The sequence below is a fragment of the Desmodus rotundus genome, chromosome 1, assembly GCF_022682495.2.
Source record: "Desmodus rotundus isolate HL8 chromosome 1, HLdesRot8A.1, whole genome shotgun sequence".
NCBI classification, from domain to species: domain Eukaryota; kingdom Metazoa; phylum Chordata; class Mammalia; order Chiroptera; family Phyllostomidae; genus Desmodus; species Desmodus rotundus.
The window spans coordinates 22,517,102-22,534,756 of record NC_071387.1 but is presented as its reverse complement, the minus strand read 5'-3'; the positions used below and the strand labels follow the sequence as shown (position 1 = coordinate 22,534,756).

The window sequence follows — 17,655 nt, the reverse complement described above, 5'->3', positions numbered from 1 at the left end:
GATGTTCAAACAGAAGCAGGGTGAGCACTGGGCAGGGGTGAGGCAGAGGGTCTCAAAGTAAGAGACGGATGGATGGATGGCTGAAAGCTTCCTTTCAAGCCTGTCATTCTGTGACTCTACACTGAAGGTTTATGTGAGGTTTGCTCCAATGCTCTCTATCCCTACAAAGCTCCCTGCCCAGGAGTATGTATTAAGATCTCACCTTTAACTGGAACATAATCAATAGAAGAAAAAAGCAAACAAAATATAACCAGAGACATTGAAGTTAAGAGCAATCTAACAATAACGGGGAGGCAGGACAGTGGGAAGAGGGGACTTCAGGAACTACTATAAAGGACACATGGACAAAACCAAGGGGGAGGGTGGAGGTGGGGGAGGGAGGTGGGTTCAGCGGGGGTGGGGTGGAGGGATGGGGGGAAAAGGCATACAACTGTAATTGAATACCAATAAAAATTAAAAAAAATAAAAAAGAAATAGTAGGCAGCACAGTAAACAACCAAGACTGGAGGAATATAATCAGATGGTGATTTTATTTGTGTTACCCACTTTCCACTGAAATTGTATTCAGTGACATAAAATACAGGCAATCTCAAGATTTTTGACCACTATCTGATCAAGAGTCTGATAGCTACTTTAAGCTGCAAACAGTATAAATCCAGCAATTAAAAATCCAGCCTCCTGCAGTAATAATCAAAGTTTCCAACTCCTTTGAAGGTAAGACTTTCCCTTTCTTCTCAAGGAGGGAGAGGTCTGGAGGAAGGGGCAAGGAGTGTGGTAGCTTCTTCCACTGGCCAGTTCTTCCCTCCGCCAGCTTGTCAGCTGCAGTCTTTGAGGCCCTCAGGCTTGAGGTTGAGCAGGATCAGGTGGATATAGTTGATAGGAAAGGTAAGAATAGCAGAAAATGTTTTACCTATCATAAACAGGTTGGGAAGATGTTAAAGCTGTTTTCTGGGGCAGTTCACTGATAGCTCTCACAGGCTGTGACCTTGACCCAGGAGAAAGCCTGCTGGTCTAGTATTACTTACCATCTCTCCTGCCATTAAGAATCCAGAAATACAACTTTGGCTTATCTTCTGTTGAGGCCACTTCTTCCACCTTAATAACTCTAGTGGGAGTGAAGGCTAATCCCCTTTTACTGCCCCATCAGCCGGATAGCCTAGGTTTATGCTCAGATATCTTGCGTGGGGAGTGGTATGGTGTCAGACAACGGGACTCTGTGTTCCCCTAATTGCTTTCTGTTCCCACTGGAACTCCTCTCTCAACAAGCTGAGGGGGGGGGGGAAGATCCCCTGAACTCTCCTCCTTAGATAGAGAAGAAGGACTCACAGCACAGCCACTCTCTCTCCAAAGAAATTCTCCTAACTTTTCCTAACTCTGCACTCTCTCAAACTTGTTATATCCTTGATATGGCTGGGAGTTTGGTGAGCTGGGATTTTCAACTTAACATCTGCATATGGCCTCAAATCTCCCTGAAAATGTATGTTGTTGCATCAATTGAAACCTCCAATATAACATCCTGTTTAATTTTAAGTGACCAAATGGGAAAGAAATCAAAGAATTTATTAACAGCTATGTAAGTGTTTGATGCTCCGATGCAAAGCCTTTGTAAGAGAATAAAGAATGCAGATGAGGCCTAAAGCCTCTTGCTTCTGACTTGTTGAATCTCTGCCTCTTCCATTCCCCAAATGCAACGGTGGGATGTTAGCAGTGCAGTGAAAAGACCAAGGTTGAAGCAGCCCCTACAACGACCAGGGGAAGTGAAGCAAATCAAACCACTAAAAGACCACATTTGATCCCAAACCCGGTGCTGAGTATTCCAGGCATCTTACTGTGGGATGAGAACAGTAGACAAGGTCAGGTTGTCATCCAGGAGAAATGAAAGCCAGTTGGAGATGACCGAGTCTCCACTGACACAGGAGAGAAAGACCTCAGTCTTTCAACCAATGTTTGGAACAGGAAGTAAAAGAGGAAGGAGTAAGAGATACCACTGGGCATAGATTCAAGAAGTGAAAGAGAAAGAGGATGGCCTTATTCCTGCCACTGAGTAATTCAAAGCTTCCTAAGTGGCCCAGTTGCATGCCATGAATGGGCTCCAGGTGTGCCACAGACCTTAAACCCCCAAGCCTTTGAGGCTGCTGGAAACCCTGGACTGGTCACCTCTGGCCATAAGCAGCCTTATTTGGGGCTCTGCAGAGGGTGGCGCAAGATGAGTGAGACCTGTCTGTACATCCAGTCCCTGCAGGCAGGAGTGGAATAATTGCCACTGAATACTGAATCAGTCTCAAGGCATCGGGCAGAGCCAAGAAGAACCCTACTGCCTGAACAGCCACACTAGCAGCTAACCACGGAGCCCAGACTACCCAGTGCAGACAAGTGTCCCATGGATCTTCTGAAGGAGTTTGTGTTCCCGGCGGCCCAGGAGCACAGTTCATAGCAAGGTGCCACTTGTCTGTGTTGAGAAGTGGGAGCAGGAAGGTTAAGTTCCTGCTGGTGGCCTCATGTATTTGGGATTTCTTCCTGTTTGTAATTGATGTGTCCTTTCAATGGGGACTGCTCTAATGATATGTGACAGTCTGCACATTAGAGTCACGTTAGTATTTTGAAATACTAGATACCACACAGTTCAATTAGATTTGAAAACCACTGAAATGATTTGCATTATCACAAGAGATTTTAACATTAGTCAATAAAAGAAAAGGATGAGCTGCTATAGTCCCAAAATACAACAACTACTGTGAACTTTGGAATAGTTGTGAAACACTGGTTTAAATACGGTTTTATGCCCTCCTGATGCAAAGTTACTCACTGGTGGTCATGTCCAGATCATGGACATTGTAATCATGAAGAGATCATGATTACAACTTTTTGGTTAGAACTGAATACAGCCATTTCAAGCCTCAAGCTTGATTTTTAAAAAGTTACATTTCCAGAACCAAACTCATTTTCTCATTTAAAAATTGACCCTATTTGAGTGTTTTATGCAAACCTAGTATCTTTCTCAATTTTTAATTTTCCTTGTATTGACATGATGTAAAAAATGGCTTCTCTTCACTCTGTCTCACAGAGATGCCCCAGAACCCCTCCAGTCTACCTACCATGTGCTGTGAGAATACCACTGTTTTCTGTGTGAGCCATGACACCGCGGTGATCCCCTGCCTTTGAGTACATGCGGTAACCATCAGTAGTAAGGGCTCCTTCCAGCACTGTCTCCAGTTGGATGAGGAGCTTAGAGGGAAACTTTTCTGGGGGGGAATCACTTCAGTGGCACATTTGTAAGTTTGTGTGTTCCATCAAGAACCTCTCCATTATGCACATTGTGTCAAATATGTTTCCTAAAAACTTTGAACCTCAACTGCGGATTTCATTCTCCAGATGCTTGCAAGAATCCCATCGTGGGAGGACTGTGCACGGCTGCCTCATCCCTCACGACCTGCCCTCCAGTGGGAAGCCATACGAAAACCTGGGCCCTGCAGTCTCCCAGGTGTTTGATATGACCAAGCCACGTTTTATTTGGTGATTTGGCCACCTGAAAGAAAAAAACAAACAAACAATTTAACCTAGGTAAGGCAGATGCTGCTCCCCAAAGCACACCTGAGTGAAAATGCGCACGTGGTCTTGGCCAGGCCCCTCCGGGCCCACTGGCATCCTGGAGATGGGCCGGAGAGAGCTGTCGAGGTTATCGTTCATGCTCATTTTGCCTGCTTTCGCTGACTGCCTTTTGATCAGGGTTCCAATAGGTGGCTAGTAAGAGCTAATTACAATCCCAACTAATACACTGTGTCAGTTGTTATTCATTAACAAATTATGTTCCTGACAAACTGCTCTAGTGTGGTACCCTAAGTACTGTAATTAAAATCTTAGAAAGTTGCATGTGGGCCTAATTGATTTCCTTAATGTATTACTCAGACTAAACAGTCCATTATTTGTGTCTTGACGGTTATGAAGGGGCAAACTGCTGCTGCCACCCAGGCAGCAGAGGGGAGCCTGGATTAGCGGGGGAGCCTGCCAGCACTGGGGGCCCACCTCCCCAGCGGAGCCCCACAGATGTTCCAGTGAGCGAGGTGGTTATTCTCCACCAGAAATGTTCACACGGAAAGGGGTGGAGGGTAGTGTAATTTGTGTTTACAGTTCATGTGTCCTCTTTGGATTTCCAAACGTTGGGAATGTCAGGGAATGTCCCTAGTGTACCGATGGAGAAGAGGAGAGATGCGTTCTGAGGCTGTCATGGCCCCATGTCCCACAGGCTCTCCCCTTTAGCACTGAGCACCACAGGGCAGAAAGGGAGAGGGGCTGGGGACAATGCCTGCACTTTATCCAAAGTCATGTGTGATGCAGACAAGTCCAAGTGTACTTGGCAAATCTGGAATGACATGGATGGCCAATATCTGAATGCCATTGAATTAGATCGTATCTAGTCATTCTTCATGTGTTCGACAGCATCTTAATGAGTACCTAGTAAGGGTAAGGCCCAGAGCTTGACTTTAAAAAAGAAAAACACAAGATAAGCACAATCATAATAGTGGCAAATGTGTATTATATGCCAGGTACTATTCTAGGACCCTGAACATATTAACTCATTTAACTCGCTCAGTTCCTATAACGTAGGCACTCTTATCATCCCTGTTTTACAAATGGGAAAACTGAGGCAACAGAAAAGGTAAGGGACTCGCCTAAGATCACACAGCCGGGATTTAGATCCACGCAGTCTGGCTCTGACTCCTTACTTGAGCCCTTGTGTTACACTGACTCTCTTAAGTACAATAATAATAGCTAACAAAGACTTCACATGTCCCTTTGAATAATTTTATACTCACAACACCTTGATGATGTAGGTACTCTCATTATCCCCCTTTCACAATTGAGGAAACTGAGGCACAGAGAGGTTGCTTAACTAACCCAAGGTCTTACGACTTGTAAGTGGCAGAGTCAGGATTTGAGTTCAGGCCCTGAACTTACATTTTAAATCTTCGTGCACTTTGGATAGAACTAGCAGAGATTTGAGAAATCATACAGGGATCTGGGGCCTACAGAGGTCAACCAATGTAAATAATTAAACTCCAGGTGAGCCTGCCCTCCTTTCTAACAGATGGAAAGTAAGGTCCAGGTAAAAAGTGCAGAGCTGGGATGTTACAGCAGACGGTCTGATGCCCAAGGCTGCCCTTGACCTCTGTATTATCATGCTTCTTGCACACCCAGAGGTCTCTGACACTGCTTCCCTGCCCTCTGCCCTACTCGCCCCCACTCAGCATCCAACAGAACAGGGATGGACCACAGCGTCTGAGGACAAACTTAACAGGTTAGCAATACATTCCACAATTTGCTACACACTCAAGAAACTAAAATGTGCTTAATTTTGGAACTTCACTTTCATTTTTTAAGACACACATCAAATAAAATGCAAATTATAGAAGACATTTCTCACATTTTTCTGATTCTGAAAAAAAAAGTGTCAGTCGTGAGTTCTTCTGGAAGAATTGGACTATTCTGTTTGCTGGAACAGGCGACTGGGCTTTTACTTCAGGTTATATTTATTGTATCTCATGCTGCACTGAACACACTAAATGAGAACTCCCATTGCCCACTGGCTGCCCCATGCATGAAAGGCTTCCCCGGTGCTTTCAAGCTCTCTCCTAGGTTCTGGAACTGCAACTTGACATGACTCATTCCCTCTACCCTCTGAGTCACTTCCTGTGTTGCTGGTTCACAGGACCCCTCATCATGAATTGCATTCTTTCCGCTTCTCTCAGACCAGTGCCTTTGCATATACCCCAGCGCAGGCCTCCAGATCATTGTACCCCAAGACTTCTGCCCCAGACATCACAAGTTCCTTTCCCTTTAGTTTCTGGGGATATAAAATAAAAATGCTGTTTGAGGTTAATAATCACTCTTAGGTAGTGCTACCTTTAAATCAGAGAGTTCTTAAAGACACCTGACCGAACTCGGCTGCCTATGACAGACTTTTCCCTCTACACGTCACTGTGTGCGAGCAGGGATGGATGCAATACAACCACCAGAAAAGCTTCAACCACTCTTTTCAATTTATTTGACATATAGGAAAACATCTGGCGTAGGGTGTGTGTTCTGAAAAGACTATTTGTGAGGCAGACGTGATGCCGGAACCCAGTAAAGACAGAATTTCTTCTTCTCCCTCGCCCTCGCTCTCCTCCTTCCTCTTCTCTCTCTTCTTCCTGGAACTGCCACTGGGTGGTTGCTGGCAGTGTTTGGTTTGGGGAGGTTGAGAGAGCTCTCAGAATCTTTAGAACAGTAGCTTCCTTTGGTTTTTGGGAAAGTACCAGCATTGGCCCTGTAGTCATATTATACAGGGTAGGGCAACAGTAGGTTTACAGTTATGCGTATGGAACATAATACAATAATAAATAATAATACAAGAATAAACTGTTTCACATGCTCACAGCTGTAAACCTACTTTTGCCCCACCCTGTATAAAATAAGTACCCACCCACTGTCCTTGGTGATTGCAGGGAAGTCACCAGAAATCTGAATGATGTTGCCGATTAAGATGCCAGGTGTCCTGCCCAGCGATGTAACCGGGGCATCTTCAGCCAGAACCACGTCCAGAAGCACATGGGTAAATGGGAATCTAGAGTAGGACCACTGGCATTTAAGTGGTATTTAAAGAGTGAATAACCCCAACTTGTGAAATGTATTTTCAACTATTGGAGTTCATTCACAACTTTCTTAATATACATTCTTATTTTTAAAACGGTATTTTAGAGAATGTTTTACATTTTACATAGTATTCCAGTAAACACAAGCCAGAAATATCCAACATAAACAAGTTTCATGAAACAATATTTGTCCTTAATACACGTAATGGTAATATTTCTATATATTCTGTGTCATTGTTTCTAGTGTTGGTCATGTCCCACTGAATTTATATTATGACTTCTTAACTGGTCATAATTTATAGTCCGAAAAATACCCAGCTATTGTGATTGCTTTATCTGGATCCAGGATTCAATCTGTGGAATCCAAGAGACTTGGGGCCTTCAGCTTTGAAGTTCAGGGACGTACAATGATGACAGAAGTTGACTTTAAAACTTTCAGAATAGACTGTAAGGTATTATAGATGTGCCGGTTAGTTTCAGCTTTAACTCTGGGGGCCCCGGAGTGATCAGTGGGCACCGTAATCTGAAGTCCACCTGCCACTGCTTCTGCACCTGCACCTCAGTCAATAGTCAAAGCCTTGCTAATTTGCACTCAGAATGTCAAAAAATGGGTTTTTATGGTAGAAACGGACATCCCGTGGATCAGCAAAAAATGTCAGAAATGGATTCTTATTAGTGAACTTAAAAGTATTCTGTCAAATATAATTCAACTTTTAAAAGTTTTTTTAAAAAAGAACACTTGTAATAAAGATGTTTCTAATAATACTTTTAAAAAATATCTTTAACATGTAGACTGGCTCAGATACCCCTACGCCGTACAATTAGGGTACCAGAATCCAAAGAGCAGGCAGCCAGCAATTTTGTCTCCAGCAGGCTCTGTGAGCACCACCAGGGTGTGGCCATTGATGTGAAACGTCCTTGTGTGGTAGTGACTGGAAGGGTGACGCGATCCTGCTCTCTAGTCTTTGCTTATGCCTCCAGTGAACAGAAGTTCATTAGACCATCCAAAGGGCCAGGAGGAGGCTGTGACTTCATCAAGCTTCCAGAATAAGTTGCCTGAACTGCTTTGCTCCTGCTTGCTAGTGAGTGTGTGCTTAGCACATGTCTGCTTGTGTGGCAGAATTTGGTCTGAGACTTACTTTCACTATAACATGGTAGCGAGGTTATGTGGGAGGGTCAATCAATCACCCACCTCAAACTTCTTTGGGGTGACTAGTGTTATATCACAAAAAAATAAGAGCGGTGACAACCAAATTGATTAAATCCAGTTCATAGGCCCCTTCTGCAAGTGCCAATCTCTGCGGAGAGCAAGGGACGGTGGAGAAGCAGGCCACCTTGGGGGTGAGTGGCTGACAAACACAACCGGCAGAACAGACATGTAGAACACATCACTGTTCTCAACTCTCAGAATTCCTTGGTGAGGAAAACCCAGCAGAGGAAGGGCCATTGGTCATTTTACTTTCGATCATGAGAGGAAATAGGACCTTATCTGGTACTCAGAGGCTGGTGAGTCCTGGGAATCCACGTCACATTTGGAATCATAGTCATAACAAGAAGGGTTTCATTGACGTTCCATTCTACTTAAAGGCTGGTGTTTTAGTTACAAAGTTCACTTTCTCAGGATAAATTCGGTGGAAGAAAAAAAATGGTAGGAACCGATCTGAGTCTAAAGTATAGCTACCGCTGAGATTCAGACCTTCCTGATGAGTCAGACAAAGGGACAGGCCATAACTGAATAACCACAAGGAAGGCACTTTCTGAATTACAGGGCTATTTGAAAGGAAGCTGGCGGAGGTTTGAAAAGTGTCTGAGAGATGGAGACGACACGTTTTGGGTCTGCCTTGCGTATCACTCCCTGGCCATGGACTGGGTCCAATCTCTGGGCTATGGGCAGAATAAAAGGAAACATGAGGATATTGTCCCCGGTGCATCGGACCTGGGGAATTAAATGCGCCCCAGACAGGGAGAGGGATCTCCTCATTGCTGTATGGATCCAACACAGAGAACACTCGAGGGAGTGCAGAGTCAGGGTTGGCATCTTGGGTATCACTTGGAGAGCAGAGACATCAGTGTTGTCTGAGACCCTGGCATCAGTGACAGGGTCAGGCATGATCACTGAGGGGTTTCCAGTGGTGGACAGTCACTGTGTAAGCCAGAGAGACAGAACTTGAGATCAGTGTTTGTAGACTCACACAGTTTGGGGCAAAAGCCAAAAACTTTTGGTCATTACCCACGCTGAGCCCCATTGTACCTATTTATGCAGGTAAGGGTTAAGGAAACTTAGATTAAATTTGGGGATCTCATTAGAATTGTGGTGATTTTGGATTCTCCTTCAAAAATAGAGCTTGGGAAACACTGCAAGGACATGTGAGCGGCTGCTGCCCCTGGCCCCTGCGATCTCCCCACTTTGGGCCTCCAGAGGGACTTGACCAGCCAGGGTGCCTCACTGCTGCACGCACTGGCTTTCCCGGCAGCTCTGGGCCCCCGGGACTCCCTCCCCGCTGCTTGCCTGCAAGCTGCTGGCCGCACACGTCCTAGAGCTGGGCCTAGGGCGGGCAGCTGCTCAGTGTGGCAGGGCTGGGCTCTGCAGTGAACCCATGGCCACAGCCAGATGACGGTACGGCTCCAGCCTGATGTACCGGCTACTGGTGGTGGGTGTGGACAAGTCAGTGCTCACCATCCAGTTCATCCTGTCCTATTTTGTAACGGATTATGATTCGACCTTGGAGGACTACACAAAGCGGCATGTGGTAGACAGATGACAGAGCAACCCAGTGAGATATTCTGGATACAGCAGGACAAGAAGAGTTCGGAGCTATGAGAGAACAGTGTATGAGAACTGGCGAGGGTTTTCCTGTGGGTCTTTTCAGTCACAGAGGCAGCTTGAAGAAATCCGTAAATGTCAAAGACAGATTCTTAGAGTAAAGGATCATGATGAGATTATGATGGGTTTCCAAAGATTTTAACTGGTAACAAAGCAGGTCTGGATCTCCAAAGACGGGTAACACAGGAAGAAGAACAGCAGTTAGCACAACGACTGAAGGCGACTTACACGGAGGTGTGAGCAAAGATTAGGATGAATGTGGATCAAGCTTTCCATGTACCCGTCTGGGTTATAAGGGAATTTCAAGAGCAGGAATGTCCTTTCACCAGAACTTATGGGGAAAGAAAAAGACAAGAAAGGCTGCCACTGTGTTATTTTTTAAGAATCCCTTGCGTTTTAGCTACTGCCAGTAAAATCCCTCATCTTCTTCTGTCCTTAAGAGTTTACAGCAGGTTGGTACTCTTCTAGCCTCAGACAAATGATCGCCATGGTACCAAGAAGCGGGCTAATCCTTTCCGTGAAACTAATCTAATCCGATGGTCACTTCAAGACAGATTCAAAGGAAACACTAAGGCTGCTTCGAAGATTTTCTAACTTTTAAAGAATATGTATCTGTATACACAGGCACATTCTTTTTGAAGGGCTTACATTTTAATAGGGATTCATCAGATTTGGAACCCAAGCTGTTTGCCAAGCTGAAGTCACAGGTTTTGAAATAACTTTTAACTTCTAGAATCATACTGCCGACTGTCACCCTAAACAGAAACACACGGAGTTTTTTAATGTGAATTTTTGCCCGTCTCTAAAACATTTGCTGTTAACTTCAGTGACCTTAAACACACTGATTTGAATTCTCAAAAGTGAGACATCTCGGACCTTCACTGATGCCACCGCCTTTGTTTTCATTGGCCCAAATAGTGCCTATTATATTCATTCATTAAAAAGCGCTTTAAAAGCCTTTCTTGTTATTGCCACTCTTCAAGATGATAATATTCTATGTGGCCAAATATTTGCATCATTCTGGACTTAGAAATTTCAATGTTCTTGGTTTCCGAATTTAACTCTTTTTACAACTGTGTTGACAGTAAAATGAAAAAATTCATGTGTGTCTTCCTTTTTAAGTATTTCTGGATAAGGGATTCAAAAAAACTAACACTGTTTTTGGTTGTAATATAAAATATGGAATTGATTTTTCCAGGGTCAGAGATGATTAATGTTTTTGCTATATACTTTTATACAGTACTTTCTTATCGAACTAGTTAACAAGTATTTTTGTATGTTTGTAAGCAACTACACTTTCACAGCATACCTTGTGTATGTGAAAAGATAAATATTGAGTTCTCACTGTTCTTTTTTACTTTTTTATTGAATTTATTGAGGCGACACTGGTTAATAAAATTATATAGGTTTCAGGTGAACAGTTCTACAACACATCACTTGTATATTGTATTGTGTTCACTACCCCAAGTCAAGTCTCCTTCCACCACCATTTATCCTCACATAACCTTTTCTACCTCCCCTTGTCCTCCTTTCCCTCTGGTAATCACCATGCTGTTGTCTGTGTCTGTGAGTTCTCTCTTTCTCTCTCTCTCTCTCTCTCTTGCTCGCTCACTCTCTCTCTTCCCCCCTGCCCCTCCCTCCCTGTCTTTCTTTTTTCTTTTTTTGGCTTAATCCCTTCACCTTTTTTACCCAGCCCCACAACCCCCCTCCACTCTGACAGTTGTCAGTCTGTTCTCTATGAGTCTGCTTCAATTTGACTTGTTTGTTCATTTTGTTCTTTTTTGGAAAAAAAAAAAAGATTTCATGTATTTAGTTTTAGAGAGAGGGAAGGGAAGGAGAAAGAGGGAGAAAAACATCAATGTGTAGTTGCCTCTCAAGTATCCCCTCTTCCAGACCTGACCCACAACCCAGGCATGTGCCCTGACTGGGAATCAAACAGACAAACCTTTGGTTCACAGGCCTGAGCTCAATTCACTGAGCCACACCAGCCAGGGCCATTTTGTTCTTGAGATTCAACATATAACTGAAATCATATGGTACTTCTCTTTCCCTGACTGGCTTATTTCACTTAGGATAATGTTCTCCAGGTCCATCCATGCTGTTATAAAGGGTGAGATTTCCTTCTTTTCTACGGCTGAATAGTAATGTCCATTATGTAAATGTACCACAGCTTTTTTATCCACTCATCTACTGATGAATACTTGGGCTGCTTCCAAATCTTGGCTATTGTAAATAATGCTGCAATGAACACAGGGGTGCATTATTCTTTGAAATTGGTGTTCCAGTTTCTCTGTATATATTCCCAGAAGTGGAAACACTGGATCATAAGGCAGTTCCACGTTTAATATTTTGAGGGAACTCTGTTCGCTTTCCACAGTGGCTGCACCAGTCTGCATTTTCATCGGCCGTGCATAAGGGTTCCCTTTTCTCCCCATCCTCACCAACACTTGTTTGTTACTGTCCCCTTTTAAATGACAAAAAAAAAAAAAAAAGAAGTGAAAACTATAGAAACTGTGGTAGAACTTTACTTGCTGTTCTGGTCCTGCTTGTACCCACCTTCGGCCAGTCACAGAGCTACTCAGGAAACCTTCCTGACAGAGTACAACTGGTGAGGACCTGAAATCACCTTCAACATTCCCACGAGATACTGACCGTTAAACACCAAGTAGTACATGCAAAACTTTAAATCGACAATTAGTATAAATGTGGATGGCTTCTGATTTTGTTTTTAATTCTGTGGATTATGTTTGAACAATTCAAAAGTATGTCCCTGATTGTGAGATACCACATGGTATTGCATAGTAGTCACTGTATTGAACATGTGCAAGAGTCCCATGAGGTTTATGAAGTGTACCCTTGTATGGCTTCAGGTGGTAGAATTAAAATTGATCTTTTCACACACATACACATACACACAAGTAGAGCCGGAATAGAATAATCAATAAAATATATATATTTTTTAAAAAGAGTCTGAGACAAAAGGTTGTATGCAAGGAGTTCACTTAGGAAAGAATCCAGGAAAGACAGGGCACAAGAGAATGGCAATACGAGAGCACAATATCGGGACTTCTGGTCAAGGTCATGGCATAGGTAAACAGAGGGAGCTTCCTTGCACAACCACATCAAAACTGCAACTAAACTGTAGAACAACCAGCATTCAGACCCATCAGAAATTGAGCTGAATGGAAGTTCTTACAACTACAGATTTAAAGAAGAAACTGATTAGAGGGGAGGAGACATGGGATGGGCTGGTCCCACACCTGTGTGTGGTGGATAAAAATCAGGAGGGCTATCTAAGGAGTGAAGGGTTGAAGCCCCACACCAGCTCCCGTGCCCAGGGTTCTAATGCCAGGAAGGTAAGTCCCCACAACTTCTGGCTCCAAAACCAGGGGAGATTGAGTCAGTGTAGGAGGCTGCTGGAGCCCTAAGCAGTTTCTCTTGGGGAACCTATACAGGGACTCACCTACTCAGATTTGCCCCCTCTGAGCTCCAGCACCAGGGTGTCAGCTTGAAGGGCACCAGTGGTGTACAGGGAGAGAATGAAGCGTCTGGCAACAGGGTGAGCAGAGTCCATTGTGCCTTTGCTGAGCCCTCCCCGCTACATAGCCAATAGTCTAGTGCCATATCTGAGACTCCATCAACCTGGCTAACACCCGTGTGACCCACCCTGGAGATCCCCAGAGGCTCTGCCCCACCCAATTTATGGGCCCACTCAAGCTGCTTTTCCACAAGAATAGCTCTCTTGGCTCCTAAATCCTATCAAACAAGCAACAGCTGGCTTCAGTGAGCACTAGAGGCACCCAGATTAGAGTCACAGCTTGGTTTCACCTGGGAATCTCCAAGCCCAGGACAAGTAGCAGCCATCTCACATTGCTTTACCACTCAGGCAGGGTGTCCTGGGTAAAACACAGGTGGGGACTGACCTTGGCCTATACCAGTCAAGAAACCCCAGGGCCAACATACCCAGTGGAGAGCTACGGACCATGTTGGAGCACCATGACCCTGCCATTGTCTACGAAGGGTGGGGTTGGTGGTCAGTGGTCACAGCCAGCCCTTGCAGCTGACTTGAATGGGAAAATCCCTCCCATTGATCTGCCAACAGGAACCAAGGCTCAACTACAAGAGGAGGGTGTACTCAGCCCACAAGAAGGGCGCATCTTGAGTACCCAGCTTGGGTGATAGGGGAGGCTGTGCCATTGGACCCTACAGGACACCTGCTACATTAGGCCACACTACCAAGACACAGAGTCAAAGCAGCTCTACCTACTACATAAAAACAAACACAGGGAGGCTGCCAAAACAAGGAGACAAAGAAACATGGCCCAAATGAAAGAAGAGATTAAAACTCCAGAAAAAGAGATAAATGAAATGGAGATAAGCAATCTGTCAGATGCAGAGTTCAAAACACTGTTTATAAGGATGCTCAAGGAACTTAGTGAGGACTTCAGCAGCATAAAATGAATCCTTAGTGAGGACCTTAAGCAGGAAAAAGAATTTAAAAAATGAAAGACCCAGTCAGAAATGAAGGATACGCTAATTGAAAAAGAACAATTTATAGGGAAACAACAGTAGAATGGAAGAAGCTAAGAATCAAATCAATGATTTGGAACATAGGGAACCAAAAAACAACCACATAGAACAACAAGAAGAAAAAGGAATTCAAAAAAATGAAGATAGTATTAACAGCCTGTGGGACAACTTAAAGAGGTCCAACATTTGCCTCATAGGGTGCCAGAAAAAGAGAAAGAGCAAGAAATTGGAAATCTATCTGAAAAAGTAGTGAAAGAAAACATCCCTAAAATGGTGAAGGAAATAGACTTGCAAGTCCAGGAGGTACAGAGGGACCCAAACAAGACAGATGGAAAGAGACCCACTCCAAGACACATTATTAAAAGGTCATAGGTTAAAGATAAAAAGAGACTCTTAAAAGCAAGAGAAAAGAAGTTAGTTACTGGAAGGTTGCCAGATGGGAGGGGGAAAGGGGAGGATAGGGAAAGAAGTGAGGGGATTAAGAAGCACAAATAGGTAGTAACAGAATAACCATGAGAATGTAAGGTACAGTATAGGAAATAGAGTAGCCAAATAACTTATACACATGACCCATGGACATAAACAATGGGTGAGGGAGATTGCCTGAAGGAGTGGGGGTTGCTGGGTAGAAGGGGCAAAGGAGGAAAAATAAGGACACTGTAATAGCATAATCAATAAAATATAATTTAAAAAAAGAAAATTATGAAAAGAACAAAAACCAGGCTGTCACTGTTTGCCCCATCCTGGTGATTCCCTGAAGCCCTGACAAACATTCAGGCCCACTCAAGCTGTTTCCACTGGATTTTCCACATGAATGGCTTGTTTTGGGCCATGCTTCAGATTTTCCTGAATCCTCTCAAACAAACAACATCTAGTTTCAATGAGTCCCATATCTCTTGCTAAGTTTCCCTAAGCCTGGCACTAGCAACAGCTGACCTTGGTTCACAAGTGGGCCTTTCCTGGGCATCTCCAAGCCCAGCAAAAGTAGCAGTTATCTGCAGATGGCTTTGTAGCTAATGCTGTGTCCCAGACAGAACACAGGTGGTGGCTGACCTTGGACGTGCCAATAGCAACCAAGGCTCAGCCCACACAGTGGGCACACCTTGAGTACCCAGCTTGGGTAATAGGGGAGGCTGTGCCACTGGACCCTATAGGACACCTACTATATTAAGCCACTCTATCAAATCAGGTAGACATAGTAGCTCTACCTAATACATAAAAACAAGTGCAAGGAGGCTGACAAAATGAGGAGACAAAGATACATGGCCCAAATAAGAGAACAAAATTCCAGAAAAAGAACTAAACAAAATGGAGAAAAGCAATCTATCAGATGCAGAGTTCAAAACAATGGTTATAAGGGCACTCAAGGAACTTAGTGAGGACCTCAACACATTAAAAAGATCCAGTCAGAAGCAAAGGATATGCAAATTGAAATAAAGAACAATTTACAGAGAATGAATAGAGTGGATGAAGCCAAGAATCAAACCAGCAATCTGGAACATAAGGAAGCAAAAACCAACCAATCAGAACAGCAAGAAGAAAAGAGAATCAAAAAAATGAAGATTGTGTAAGGAGCCTCTGGGACAATTTCAAGCATACCAACATTCACATCATAGGGGTGCTGGGAGGGGTAGAGAGAGCAGGAAATGGGAAACATATTTCAAAAAATAATGAAAGAAAACTTCCCTAATTTGGTGAAGGAAATAGGTATACAAGTCCAGGGAGCACAGAGAGTCCCAGACAAGATGGATGTAAAGAGGCCCACTTCAAGATACATCATAATTAAAATGCCAATGGTTAAATACAGAAAGAGAATCTTACAAGCATCAAGAGAAAAGCAGTTAGTTACCGACAACAGAGCTCTTGTAAGACTGTCAGCTGATTTCTCAAGAGAAACTTTGCAGGCTAGAAGGGATTGGCAAGAAATGTCCAAAGTGATGAAAAGCAATGACCTACAATCAAGATTACCCATCAAAACTATTATTTAGAATCGAAAGACAAAGAGCTTCCCAACCAAGAAAAAGCTAAAGTAGTTCATCAACACTAAAGCAGTATTATATGAAATGTTAAAGGGTATTCTTTAAGAAGATCAAAAATATGAACAAAAAAATGGCAATAAATACATATCTATCAACAATTGAACCTAAAAAACAAAATAAACAAACAAGCAGAACAGAAACAGAATTAGAGGTACAGAGAACGTGTTAATGGCTGCCATATGGGAGGGGGGTCAGGGTGAGGGATGAAAAGGTGAAGAGATTAAAAAGTACAAATTGGAGTTACATAATAGTCATGGGGCTGTAAAGTACAGTATAGGAAATGGAGTAGCCCAAGAACATATATGCAGGACCCATGGACACAGCCAATGATCTGGGTATTGCCTGAGGGAGTGGGCAGAGCTAGGTAAAGGGGAACAAAGAAGGAAAATTTGAGACAACTGTAATAACATAAACAATAAAATATAATTTAAAATAATTAAATAGTCTTGGGGGGAAGAGTACAATATCAAGTCGGTCACTGCTGTGTTACTAGGGCTTGACCCACTAAGACCTTCCAAGGAGCCCCAGAGAATATGCCTCATTTATGCACCAGCTCTTATCCCCCATTAGAAAAGGGATGCCCCACTGGGCATTAACTCCCCTCCCTTTCGGGTTGCATGTGCCTGAGTGGGCTTCCACAGCCATGTATTTGCACAAAGCTAGCTGCCACCACAGTGGCTGGAGAACAATGTAGGCTGAGAAGACATTAGATGTGCAGCAACACACACAAAGCATCTGATACAGAACTTCTCTCGTGCTGCTCTGATACACTCTTGACTGATATTAAGTCCCATTCATCAGAAAGCCTTCAATGTGGTGGCTTTCTACTGTCTCTACAAAAGACTTAATACAGGAGGCTTCCTGGAAAAAGCTACAGTCCTTACTGCTCCAACTGGGGCTGCAGAAAGGGGTATGATATGATCAACCTGCTGCCAGGTGCCTGGCTGATACCTTCCCCATACCATCACAAGAAAGGGAAATTATCAATTACGTGAGTTGCAATTTAGCTTCAAGTAATGGATGACTGACCCAAAGTGGTTGAAACTAAAAAGGGAATCTATTGGCTCATGTAACTGAGCAGTCCAGGAGTAGATGTGAATTCAGACAAGGTTTGATGCAAAAATGTATGCTGTTATTATTGCATAGGAACTGAAAAAACTGATGCACGGCAGGAAAAAAATGGATATGTTATGTCAGTATTTTAAAATTTTGCCAATATGATAAATGAAAAAAATAGCAATTTTATTTTCATTTCCCTAACCACTGCTGGTCTAGTGGTTGAAGTGGCATTTGAACACAAGCAAGTTGACACAAAAATCCACATTGTCTTACCAACATCCTACACTATATCCTCACATCAGCTCCATTTGGATTCCTGAACTAGAAAAAGGCGAGCAATATAAAAGGAAATGCTGTCTATCAGATCTGTGAAGATGGAAAAATACCTAGAAATTCTGTCGAGGAAAATTGAATGGAAAAAGAAATTGTTTTTCTCATTGCTAAATTTGTAAAGGCTATGAAATATTGTAATTTCTCAGGAATGTTTAGGGGTTTAACTATTGCCCTTTATTAAGAAAGAATTATGAAAAGATTCTGACCAGCTGGCAGAAGAGGAAAGGGAATGAATTGGAGC

At 43.4% G+C, this 17,655-nt stretch overlaps 1 long non-coding RNA gene and 1 pseudogene across 6 annotated transcripts in view; one reads left to right on the top strand and one right to left on the bottom strand.

The window, feature by feature from the left end:
• Positions 1-17,655, bottom strand: part of LOC112304430 (uncharacterized) — a 153,235-nt gene that overhangs the window by 103,024 nt on the left and 32,556 nt on the right. The gene's annotated exons all lie outside the window — the stretch shown is intronic.
• Positions 9,447-9,835, top strand: LOC112304429 (ras-related protein R-Ras2 pseudogene; annotated as a pseudogene).